This window comes from Spinacia oleracea, chromosome 2 (assembly GCF_020520425.1).
Source record: "Spinacia oleracea cultivar Varoflay chromosome 2, BTI_SOV_V1, whole genome shotgun sequence".
Taxonomy (NCBI): domain Eukaryota; kingdom Viridiplantae; phylum Streptophyta; class Magnoliopsida; order Caryophyllales; family Amaranthaceae; genus Spinacia; species Spinacia oleracea.
In genome coordinates, this window is record NC_079488.1 from 100,990,290 (window position 1) to 101,002,144 (window position 11,855).

General features: G+C 31.5%; 1 long non-coding RNA gene across 2 annotated transcripts; it reads left to right on the forward strand.

The window, feature by feature from the left end:
• The first annotated feature begins 308 nt into the window (after positions 1–308).
• Positions 309–10,051, forward strand: LOC130468047 (uncharacterized). Of its 2 annotated transcripts, XR_008928374.1 has the most exons (4): positions 309–1,010; positions 2,648–2,753; positions 8,293–8,391; positions 9,649–10,051. It is a non-coding gene; the product is annotated as an uncharacterized lncRNA (long non-coding RNA). The 2 variants fall into 2 exon arrangements; XR_008928375.1 differs by having other exon boundaries at positions 309–2,753.
• The last annotated feature ends 1,804 nt before the right edge of the window (positions 10,052–11,855 follow it).

The following is an 11,855-nucleotide window of genomic DNA, read 5'->3' on the forward strand; positions in this document are numbered from 1 at the left end:
TAACTATAGAATCTAATACAATAAAAAGATAGTGTGTAAGTAAAATTTGCATACATGTGTACTGAAAAACTTTTGAATATGAATATAAAATTGTTAAGTACTAATAATAATAAGGATTAAGATTGAGGAGTTGTGTACTATAAATCACAAGTTAGAATCTCCCACCACCTTGATTCATTCACGCACATAAAAAAAGATGGTTAAAAGTATATTTTATTGTTATTTTTAAAAATATTGAATGCTTTGAAAAAAGTATTACTCCACGCAAAACCGAAGTAATCAATGCATTTACTAGTCCCCATCTCAGTCATCTTACATACACAGTTTAGTTATGCACGATATATATTTATTGTTTGATGGATTATGGGGTGAGCCAAGGCCCACGTAGGCACCCCCTATTTCTGTTGTTGCCCTTAGTCATCAACACATCCACCATGATCACTAATACACCTCCACGCCAACACCATCCCACAACCACATGCCACTCTCGTTAGATCGCCGGAGCTGCCATCCTCTTCGTTTTCGCTGGTGTGGTCATCCTCGTCGGAACCAACCACCACAAAAATCACCACCGCCCATGAAAACCCAACCACCATCTTCGCTTGAGTTGCCATCTTTGCCAGAGCCAACCACCACAAAACCCACCCCAACCCTTGAAAAAACTAACCCAACACCCAACACACCACCTCAAATAACCACACCACCCATAAATCGACTTTGACCACCAAACCCACCCTTAAAACAAACCCAACCACCCAGAAAAACATCGAACCCACCCCTAAGACAACCCTAACCAACAAATCTAAGAGATAGAGGAGAGAAAAAAAAATTACCTTGAGGTGAGAGGAATGAGGGCGCCGGCGAAGGAGAGGTGTCGGGGATGTCAGGGGGGGAGGGGGACATTGTGCAAGAGCGGAAGGAGGAGACATGGTGGTGGTTCTCATGGAGGTCAGGGATTCAGGGAAGTATAGTGTGGTGGGGTGAATTCTAATACTTCTAAAACAAACAAGGTACGAAATTAAACACTTTTGCTCTCCTTTCTCTTTTTTTCCCTTTCTTGATGTCATTCCCTTTCCGGACCCCTAAATGTATTGGGTTTAGAAAACTAGGAGAGGTAGGTATGGCTCATACCTTTACTTCAGATATCAAACAAAAGAAAAAATCTCATCCCCAAATCAAAACCAAACATATGGAATTAAGAATCAAGTTTCAAACTCATACCACCTTCATATCATTCCCGATTTCAACCTCATGTCAGTTTGCGAACCAAACGCCTCCTAAGCTTGTTTGGTATGGGAGAATTGGGATGGGAATAAGCTGAATAACCGAATAAGGGAATAAGGAATTGGATAGATTTATTTTATATGTCTATTTTTTTATTTTATTTTTGGGGGGAAATTTGACTTCAACGGTATCACCTAAAAAATTGATAAATGATGTTTTATCACCTTAAAAAATAGAAATTTTATTTTAGCACCTAAAATTATTTTTTAACACATCTTAACGGTAAGATGAACAGAAACGTTGTGTGGACCTTATTTCAACAACTACAATTTGCCCTTGCTTCCCATTAATTCACATCACCGGGTAATATTTCTCAAATTGATCAAGGAATAATTATTTTTCATATTTGCAAAGGAGAATCAAATTGTTTTAAGGTATGCTTTATGTTTGATTTGCGTCAAAAAGGGACGTCGCATAACGTTTATGTCCTTGCGATTAAGAGGTGGTAAAAAACAATTTTTATTTTATTTTCATGTGGTAAAATACAATTTCTACTTTTGTTTTAGGTGGTAAAAAATAATTTGCCAAATGTTTTAGGTGTTAAAGGTTAATTTACCCTTTTTTCTAATCTTTTATAATACGGAGTAGCACACAAAAATGCGTTACATCCCTGTTTTTCTTTAAAAACTAAGGAGTGTTTTTGACGGCTTTTTCATGAAATGACCATTACGTTTAACGGAATGCACGAAACACACTCAACTTTACAGAAATGCACAAAATGCCCTTATGACCTTTTTCCGTCTATTCAATTAACTTTTCCGTTAACATAAACTCTAATTTTATTTTTATTTTCTTTCTCTTTCTCTTTCTCTTTCCCTTTCCCTTTTTTTCTTTTGTCATTTTCTCCTTCCCGTGTATTCTTTCTCCTACCTCTTCCACATCTCCACTAATAATGTCATCTTCTCCACGTCGCTACTACGCCACTACCGTCCAGCTTTGCCACCCCAATCTCGCCATTATCTCACGAGCTTCATTAAAAGTGCAAATTTGATGTTTTAAAGGTTAAATTCTACCATAAAGCTCTTGTTCTACTGGTTGAATTTTCCTAAAAACCTGCACTTCCGATTATACTTGTAGTTCGTCAAGATGTCTAACTTAAGTCGTAAAAAACGATGGTATAGTGGGAAGAGAAGACTCATGTTACTATTGATGTATCAAATCCTCCTTATTAAATACTAATATAGATTTCGTTTTTCAAACTTTTAACCACATGCCTTCAATCCCCTAATCCTCAAGTTATGTGCATTCTTTTTTTTTCAAAACTACCAATTTTCTTTTTAACTTCTCATAACTTTCTATAACTTCCAACATTATTTTCATGCACACGTACATTCTATGAGTATTTTGAATGTGATTACTATAGAACCACAAATGGGGGCCTCTACAAGCAAAGTTCTAAGTGATATTGGATCTTTGATCGGAAACGTTATCGCTACTCCATTTAAATCCACCTTTGGTCAATCATGTCAGTAAGTTTTCTTTCTTTTTCGTATTTTCTGTGTTTAATACTACGAGTAGATCATAGAATCTAGAGTTAGTTTTCTATTTATGCAATCTCGAACATTTACATGAGAATCGGACCCTCTAATACGTGTTCGATAAATACATATAACTGTATAATACGTCGTAGTTGCTTATGCTTTTATATTAGTACTAGATTTTAGCCCGTGCGATGCACGAATTCTATTAAATTGTGTTTAAATAAAAATCCTATCTATATACCACTTTTATATATTAGATTATATTAGTTTTTGATTTTGCATTGAATTTTATTTTAGATTTTTATTTTATCATGAGAGTGTTTGTTTTTGGATGAAATTGTATATGCGTAATATTAATAATTAATTAATAAAAAAAATATCTACGTGACACTTAATCATTTCTTTACGTGGCACTCGACTTTTTTAATTCAAAATTAATTTTGAAATCTTATTTTTCATTGACCGAAACCATTATATTTTTCTACGTGGCGCTCTAATATTGGATTAATGTTTGATTTTAAATTGGATTTTATTTATTTTATTTTAGATTATTGTTTGATTTTGGATAAATTTTATTTTAGATTTATTTTTTAATTATTAGAGTGTTTGATTTTAGATGGAGTTGTATATATTAATAATTAATTAATTAATTAATAAAAATATCTAGGTGGCATCTAATTAATTATCCACGTGGAAATCGATTATTTTTTAATATAGTGTTTGATTTTCGATGGAGTTGTATATATTAATAATTAATTAATTAAAATATCTACATGACACCTAATTAATTATCTACGTGGCACTTGATTTTTTTTAATTTAAAAAGAAATTAGAAATCTTATTTTTCATTGGTCGAAACCATTAGTAATCCTAGGTGGCGCTCTAATCTTTCAGCAAATATGGCTCCTTTATATATGTATATTAGATTAGATTTTATAGACTTACCTAATCTCATAGTGAGCAATTGGCCATGGGTATAATCGCACAAAAGGTCTTGCGCGCACTAGGTGCACAATAAATTTATTGTACACCAAGATAACTTTTACCCATTTTTTTGTAACTTTAACCTAGTTTTGATTAACTTTTATATTAGTAAAAAAAACGTTGATAGATAAACATTTTAAAGGGTTAAATGACTAATTTTATACATTATTAGTGATTTTGAAGAAATAAGTTTTATTAAAATGAAAAAAATTATCACTAAAAAATGGATAACTTTTACATATATATAAGCTTAACTTTTAAACATTTTGAGTTAACTTTTACTCTCTGGTGTACAATATTTATTGTACAACCCTTATAAATAAGAATTTGTGATAATCGCATCTTGAATTTTCACCCCCAAATTAAACGGTATCTTGAATAATACTAGATTTGATGATCGTGCAATGCACAGGTTATTTTAATAATTATTTTTTTCTGTTATATTTGACACTATTGCATATATTTTAGACACTATTACTTCATTCGTTCTCGGTTATTAGTCCCTTTTGGAATCCTATCACTATTTACAATTGAAAGAAATCTTCAAATTTCTTTCCAATACGTATTTCAAAATATATTCATGTAAGATCTTGTTTTGTTCGTCTCAATGTGCAAATTAACAATATCAAATTTTTATATTTTGTTAAGTACGTATTTGGATATATTTACGTTTAAATATGGAGTTGAAACGGATGAAAAAGTCAAAAGGGGACTAATATTTAAGAACGGAGGGAGTATATATGTATTTTTTCTAATTTATTATCATAAGGATACGTATGATTGGTGTTTTAGAATTTAGATGATTCAATTTATAACGTGCATTATTATTCAGTATTTAGATTATAACTAGTGTGTAGCCTGGGCGATGCCCCGGTTGCTACTTTGAATAATTAAAATTCGATTTTTTTTTTCAACTCAATATTTGACTAAGATACATGTAGACCATAAAAGTGAAAAGATTCATTAAGTTCATCAACTACACATGTACATTACCTTCATCATGCAAAGTAATTTTTCTAATATTTTAATTGTTTAATTCACGACTTTCCTAATATTGTAACTGTTCTTTTTATTCTAATATAGTCCATACGAAATAAGAAGTAACATAAAAATTTAGTTGTTTTAGACTTCATGTTAACATGTATTATAAATTAACATGCATGGATAAAAAACAATTAGTGGTTGGTTAAGATTGTAATGAGAGTTATTCTCCAAACTTGAGGTCTTGTGTTCGAACCTCATGATATTGATTTTTGGTTGTCAATAACATCACATAACCTTGGTGAGTGGATGATGTGGCGTAAGCAAGAAAGTTCTATGTGACACATAAACATTTTTCACAACGCCTTTTAATATATTAGAGATGTGAATAAATAAACCACAATTGGAAGTTGGTTCAGATGGTAATGAAACTTATCTTCTACACATGAGGTCTTGTGTTTGAATCTCATTGCTTTAGTTTTGGTTGTCTATGACATGGCATAACACTTGGTGAGTGGATGATGTGGCGTAAAGGGGAGAGTACTATGTGGCACATATACATTTTTCACAACGCCTTTTAATATATTATATAGATTTATAACATGCATTATTATTCATTATCTAAACTATATTTTAAAATTTACCTTTGAACATATACTTTTTTTTTTACCCATATCTACAATTTATGAGATTCTAGTAAATCATGATGCTTAAATGAAATTGCTATTTGCCTACTAATACATTTAGGAAAATGTAGAATCCACAGTAGGACGATGTCACAACAATGATCAAGGAAGTACAACTAATTTGCGCACAAACGAACAAACAATTGCTTATTCCTTTAGGCTACACGCGAAATTAAGATATATTGTGATCAATAGTTAAATTACAGAGGTCGTAATCTCTTCTAGATTTCTTTACTCTAGAGTTGTTTATGATCAACCCTGTCATGTATGCCATATTTGGTCGATATAATGGGCATCTGCCTTCATCATATTCATACTAAAACCAAATATTGCAAATGCATTAGTTTTGTTAATCCATGAAATTCTTGCTTTTCAAAAAAGAGATTTTTTTTTACATTGGCTCAAACTTGCATAATGTAAAATTTCTTACAAAACTACGCTAAACACTAAGGTCTTTATAGACCATTACAAATGCTAAACTAAAAACCGTATTAATAGATAACGCAAGAGCCATGTGCTCTTCTTGTTTTAGCCCGTAATTGTTGAAAACGCATTGCTCGCGCCACTTAAACGACGTTATCTTGCCAAGGCAATATGTTATGTTTTCTTTATAGTAGATGGTGCTGATGTTAGGTCTTTTACCACTAGAAGTCTCCCGAAAAGAACTGCAAAACATGGGGAACAAGGACATGAGAGAAAAAGAACCAATGTGATAGGCTAGGTTGATAGACCCCGTGTATTGCACACAAACGTCTAAACACAACTTGTTTAGCATGCTATGAACCCCCATAAAATGAGGAGCAGCGTTCAAATAAAGATTTTTGAAAGCGTTAAGAGAAACCCTCAACGCTAACCTAAAGGGAGAAATAATAAAAGTTATCCTCCACAACCAAATGACAATCCAAGCCCGATGACACGTACCCTTCCTATTACTCATTAATCCTTCCCTAACCAAACAACTAAGACTTTTACCCCCAAGCCCACTCTCAAACTCAAAGGAGATAACTTCCATTATTCTAACACAAACATCAGAGATGGAGATACTGACTTTACCAGGCCACACAATAACTCCTCAAACCTATTAACAACCCCCCAATTTGAACCTCAAAGGGGTTAAACCACCTACAACCTGAATAACTTCTTAAAAAATACCCAGACAACACCAGGAAACACAGGTGACCTCCTGTATCAACAACCTCAAACAGACCTTTCTTAGAAAAAATAAGAAAACCCAACACAAAAAACCCAAACCGCATCATTAAAACTGACGTCTTATTCAACTAACCTAGCGACTACCGCAGAGCAAAGCGGAGGAGAACAAGCACACACTAATAGTAATTTAACACCAAAATCCTAAAACTAACCTTTATCTTTACATTTTTGAAATTGAAAGATTACACGTGATAAATCTAAGGTTTTACGAAAAGAAACCTTGACTATATGGAGGATTATACTTGCACATAATTTATTCTAAGAAGCAACAAACAAATGGTCAGGGGAAACGAATTAACTTGTTAAAAAAATCATGAAATTATACTTGGATTATTCTTAAATTATATTGTGTATGCGTTAATACCCTACACGATACACGCAAATTATTAAGTATGAAAAAATGAACAAAATATTCTAACTCAATTTTACAATATAAGTATGTGTTATTTAAGATAATCATACCTCGATTATTCTTAAATTATATCGTGTATTACGTTAATACCCTGCACAACACATGCTAAGTTCGGATCAAAGAGATCAAAGAACCAACAAAACATACCTCATAATAAGAACAAATAAACCAAAAAAAAAATGCAGCAAACGTATTTAACTATTTAACGAGCAGGGGGGAGTGGGGATTGGGATGTACGAAGTATGAATTAAGATTGTTGGGTTGTTAATTAGATAGATTTCAAATAAAAAATTAGATAGAATCACAAGTACCAGTTTTTTTTTTAAAAGATTGTTGGGTTGTTAATTAGATAGATTTCAAATAAAAAATTAGATAGAATCACAAGTTCACAACTACCAGTTATTTCTTTTTTTAAATTTTTTTTTTAATCGCAATTAGCTTGGTTTCACAATTATCAGTTTTAAAAAATTATATTTTTTCAAGAAATTTATTTTCGATTTTTATTTTAAAGCTTAATGTGAATACAACTATCAAATATATACCTTTTTTTACAAAATTTCAAGGTTAAATTGTTTTTTACCACCTTAAAAAATTGACAAATTGTTTTTTACCACCTAAAAAATAAAAATTGTTTTTTACCACCTAAAAATAAAATAAAAATTGTCTTTTACCACCTTTTAACTACAAAATGGAGGAAAACGTTATGTGCATTAATGGGAAGTAAGGGAAAATGGTATCTTTTATACATGGAAATCGTTGGAGTAGAGAAGGAAATAAAAAATATAGTCGTTGAAATAAAATCACTTGGCGTTTTCGTCCATATTTCCGGTTAAGAGGTGGTAAAAAACAATTTTTATTTTATTTTTAGATGGTAAAAGACAATTTTTATTTTTTTAGGTGATAAAAAATAATTTATCAATTTTTTTAGGTGGTAAAAAACAATTTACCCAAATTTCAATACTTATCTGAATTTTTTTACTTTTATTTTATTATTTAGAAATGACATTATAATTTATTTTGTGATATGAAAATCCTAGGTGGACGCTCTCATTGCTCTCCAAAAAAACTTTCAAATTTGTATGACTAGTTGATTTAATAGGGTTAATTCTTTATCGTTAATCGGTTTGTACACAGTGGTTACGATAGATTACAAATTCACATGATCGAAACTTCCATTTCCCATTTGTAATTTATATTCACCTTCTGACTCAATTGTACAAAAACATTAATAAGTACTTGTTCGATGTTACAGGACGTGTGTAATGGAAGATGGAAAGTTATTTGTTTTATCGAGCACATCTGCATATATAACTGACCTGGTGAAATTCTCGCTTGCTTGTTGTATACATATGTAAGATCCTTATTTTGTATCCTCTTTGCCTATAGTTGCTCCAGATTAAATTGTTCGTTAGGAATTAAAAGTTGCCTATACGCAATACTTCGTACATATTATTTTTGAACGTGGTGTCAAAGTTTTTACAGTGCAATAGGAAAGTACCTTGAAAAAATTGACACTACCAGTTCCAACTCTCAACTATGTCCGATTTTTTAAAAAATGTCTTATTTTTTTATTAATCTTGAGCGGTCCCAACTTTAGGGGTCTCAACTAAGGTTGAGTTGTTAGAAATAATAACACTTTGGAAAATTTGTATTGTACCATCATATCCTTAAGTTTAAGGGGTTTGATAAATGATATATTAAGGCTCTGTTGCGTTCGACTTATTTTGACTTATTTTAGATAAAATAAGTTCAGCTAAGTTCAGATAACATAAGTTCAGAAAAAACTAATTTTTCTTTAAACATTTTCACACACAAATAAGTTTATTTCAGATAAAATAAGTTTAAATAAGTTCAAATAAGTTCAGATAAATTCAGAAAAAATAAGTCGAATATATAGAACGGAGCCTAAATGTGACACCATAATTATTTATTTACATCTAATTTTGTACTACGGACATGTTGATAAGTATAACTTGTAAGTTATTGTAACTTGTTGATTGTTGCAGGCCTAGTTTTCACGTGCTTATTATATAAGTTAGGATTATGCCAATGCATAGCAAAGACCATATGTAAGCTTTGTCGGGGTGTTTGTCAAACTTCGGTTGACGTTAGACTACATTTGTTTTTTCAGTTGACATAAGATCCGGTACACCAAACGAGTATAGCGTGGTAGACGACGACGTCGTCGTATAAGGCGACGACCTCAACTAAGTAGGGATGTTGAGTTAGGCTACATTAGTCACTACAAAATAATCATTTTATAAAGACGTTAAATTTAGTCTCTATATATTCCAAATCCGTCTCAAAATGATGCTTAGAGACGGATTTGAGACGAAAGTAGGCGTCTCTATAGAGAGCATCTCAAAAAAAATTGAGACGAAGTTCTTACAAATCTATTACAAATTTTAAACGAAAATTTTGAAACTCCATATACAATTTCATCTCAATTTTAATTTAGAGAAGAATTTTTAATAAGCCGACTCAATTTTGAGACGTTTATTGTATCCGTCTCAAAATCCATCTTTAATTGGTGCATTTTGTAGTGAGTATATCCTCTACTTCATCTGACGAGTGTGTTGATTTAAATTATTATGGTCGAAAACGAAAGTCGTGGAGAGAGACAGGAAGACGGCGAAGAATGAAGCAATGTAGGAGTGTAAGGTTGAAGAAAGGGCAAGTGTCTGTTCGTTTGAGAGGCAAGTCGAGGAGGAGGTGGAGGAGGTGGAGGTGAAGGAGGAGAAGGAATCAACTAACTGATGAATGAAGTTCAAATGTCAAGTTTGAGAAAGAGTAGAAGAAGTAATACTACCAAGTTTAAGAAGCAAAGGACAAGATGATAACATCTTTGGATTATTGTTAAATTATCTCAGCCATTGTGAGAGAGATGTACTAAAAGTCCAAAATATATTATAATATGTGAAAACTCAAATTTTAGGTCCGTGTGTGTTCAACAATACTACGATATGTATCGGTTCTAAAAAGTGAATCAAATACTTCCTCATTCTTATTTATATGACACAATTGAGTTTTGGATGCTATTCACACAAGTTTATTTGACTTCCTTTTGTGATTTATTTCCTTTAAAACATAGTCATGTGGGGTCTTATTTGATTTGTCTCAATTAAATATTTTTTGAATATAACTTTTTATAATTTTTTCTTATCTATAATTGGAAATATTAATGTTTGAAATCATGCATTGGCTAGCGTGTCTAAATAATTGTGTCATTTAAAAAAGAACAGAGGAATTATTAACATTGAAGCTCTATTTGTTTTGACGGGAAATATTTTTTCTAAAAAGTGATTTCTTTTATTTATTTGTTTGTTTTTATTGAGGGTGGGAAACAATTTTCTCAAGTTGGAAAACACTTCAATACCTAGTATTTAAAAAGCGAAACCAATTACCATTCTTTTAAAAAGCGAAACCAATTACCATTCTTTGCCATGTGTCAATCTACTTTTGGTTGCCATTTGTCAGTCTACTTTTGGTTGTCATGTGTCACTCTACTATTTTGTTTGCCACGTGTTTTTCAACCCTCTTTTAAGTGATTGGATATGATTCAATGCACTTCTTTCTCTTCACATTCTCTATTTGATATTTTAATTCTAGTGCCTCTTGGGCTTCATATTCTCCATGTAACATATTTCATCCATAAATTCCTTTAAAGTCTATCACTTAAATAATTGGATATGTTAGTTCCCAATTTACAATTCTTAACTGGTGTGTGGCCCGGGCGTTGCTCCGGGTTTTACTTTTAGTGGGGTTTACTTTTTTGTAAAAATGTTCTCATTTTTAAAAGATGGTATTTGACATTTATATGAGAAAATATAACAAACATTGTAGCTAGTTGAGATGGTAGGAAGTGAAACTTTTAATCCATGAGGTTTGATGTTCGATCCTTGTTTACATGCTTTTTTAGTTGTCAATAACATGTCATGATACTTATTATTGGTGACGTGGCGTAATAAGGAGGGGGTATACGTGACACATATACGTTTTCATAAACGCCTTTTAATATGTTAGTATAGATTTTGATTTTACCTTTCCAATTTATATTTAACTGGCTTTGGCAAATTCAGTTAGAATCATTTCTACCTCAAAGCCAAAAGTTCAAGATTTATTCATGCATGTTATTAAAAAAGTTTCGTATTAATTTTCTTATATCAACTTTTCGTATTATTGATAAACTATATCATTTTTTCTCTTTTAAGGAGAAGGTATTGTAGAGAAATTGAAGAGTAACAAGACAAAATACGTGGATGATTTTGGAGCATTTCCCTATTGTAGCTATGCACGTCATCCACTAGGTATAAATTATTTTTTTATTTGTTGGTCATGTAAATGAAAGAATTTTTTTCCCTATTTCATTAGATTTTCCTTTTTTTTTAATCATACTCCAATATCTAGAACAAAGGATTAGCAATCTTGTGATAAAATTCCTCTTCTAATTTCCTAAATATCAATGTCAATTGTTAAAATTTTGTACTTCTCATTTTAATTTTTTTGCTTATTTGGTTATTTGAGTTCGATGCTTTAGTTTTTGAGGGAAGATTTCAATGTTTTAATTTTAATGTAATACTGTTAATTATATGAAGATTTTGGCTTTGTTTACATAATAAAGGATTTTGCCAAATTGACAATACATGGCTTGGACTCAATTTAGAAGTCTTGGCAAAGAATTGTACGGAGTATGTTGCTGTAGAAATTGCAAGTTTTGGGAATATGCGAGAGATGATATTAATATGTTGTTAAGGATCTCCTAATTTTCTATTTTTCCGTGGTTCGGTTCACTATCTAGATGCATTGTTTTAAATA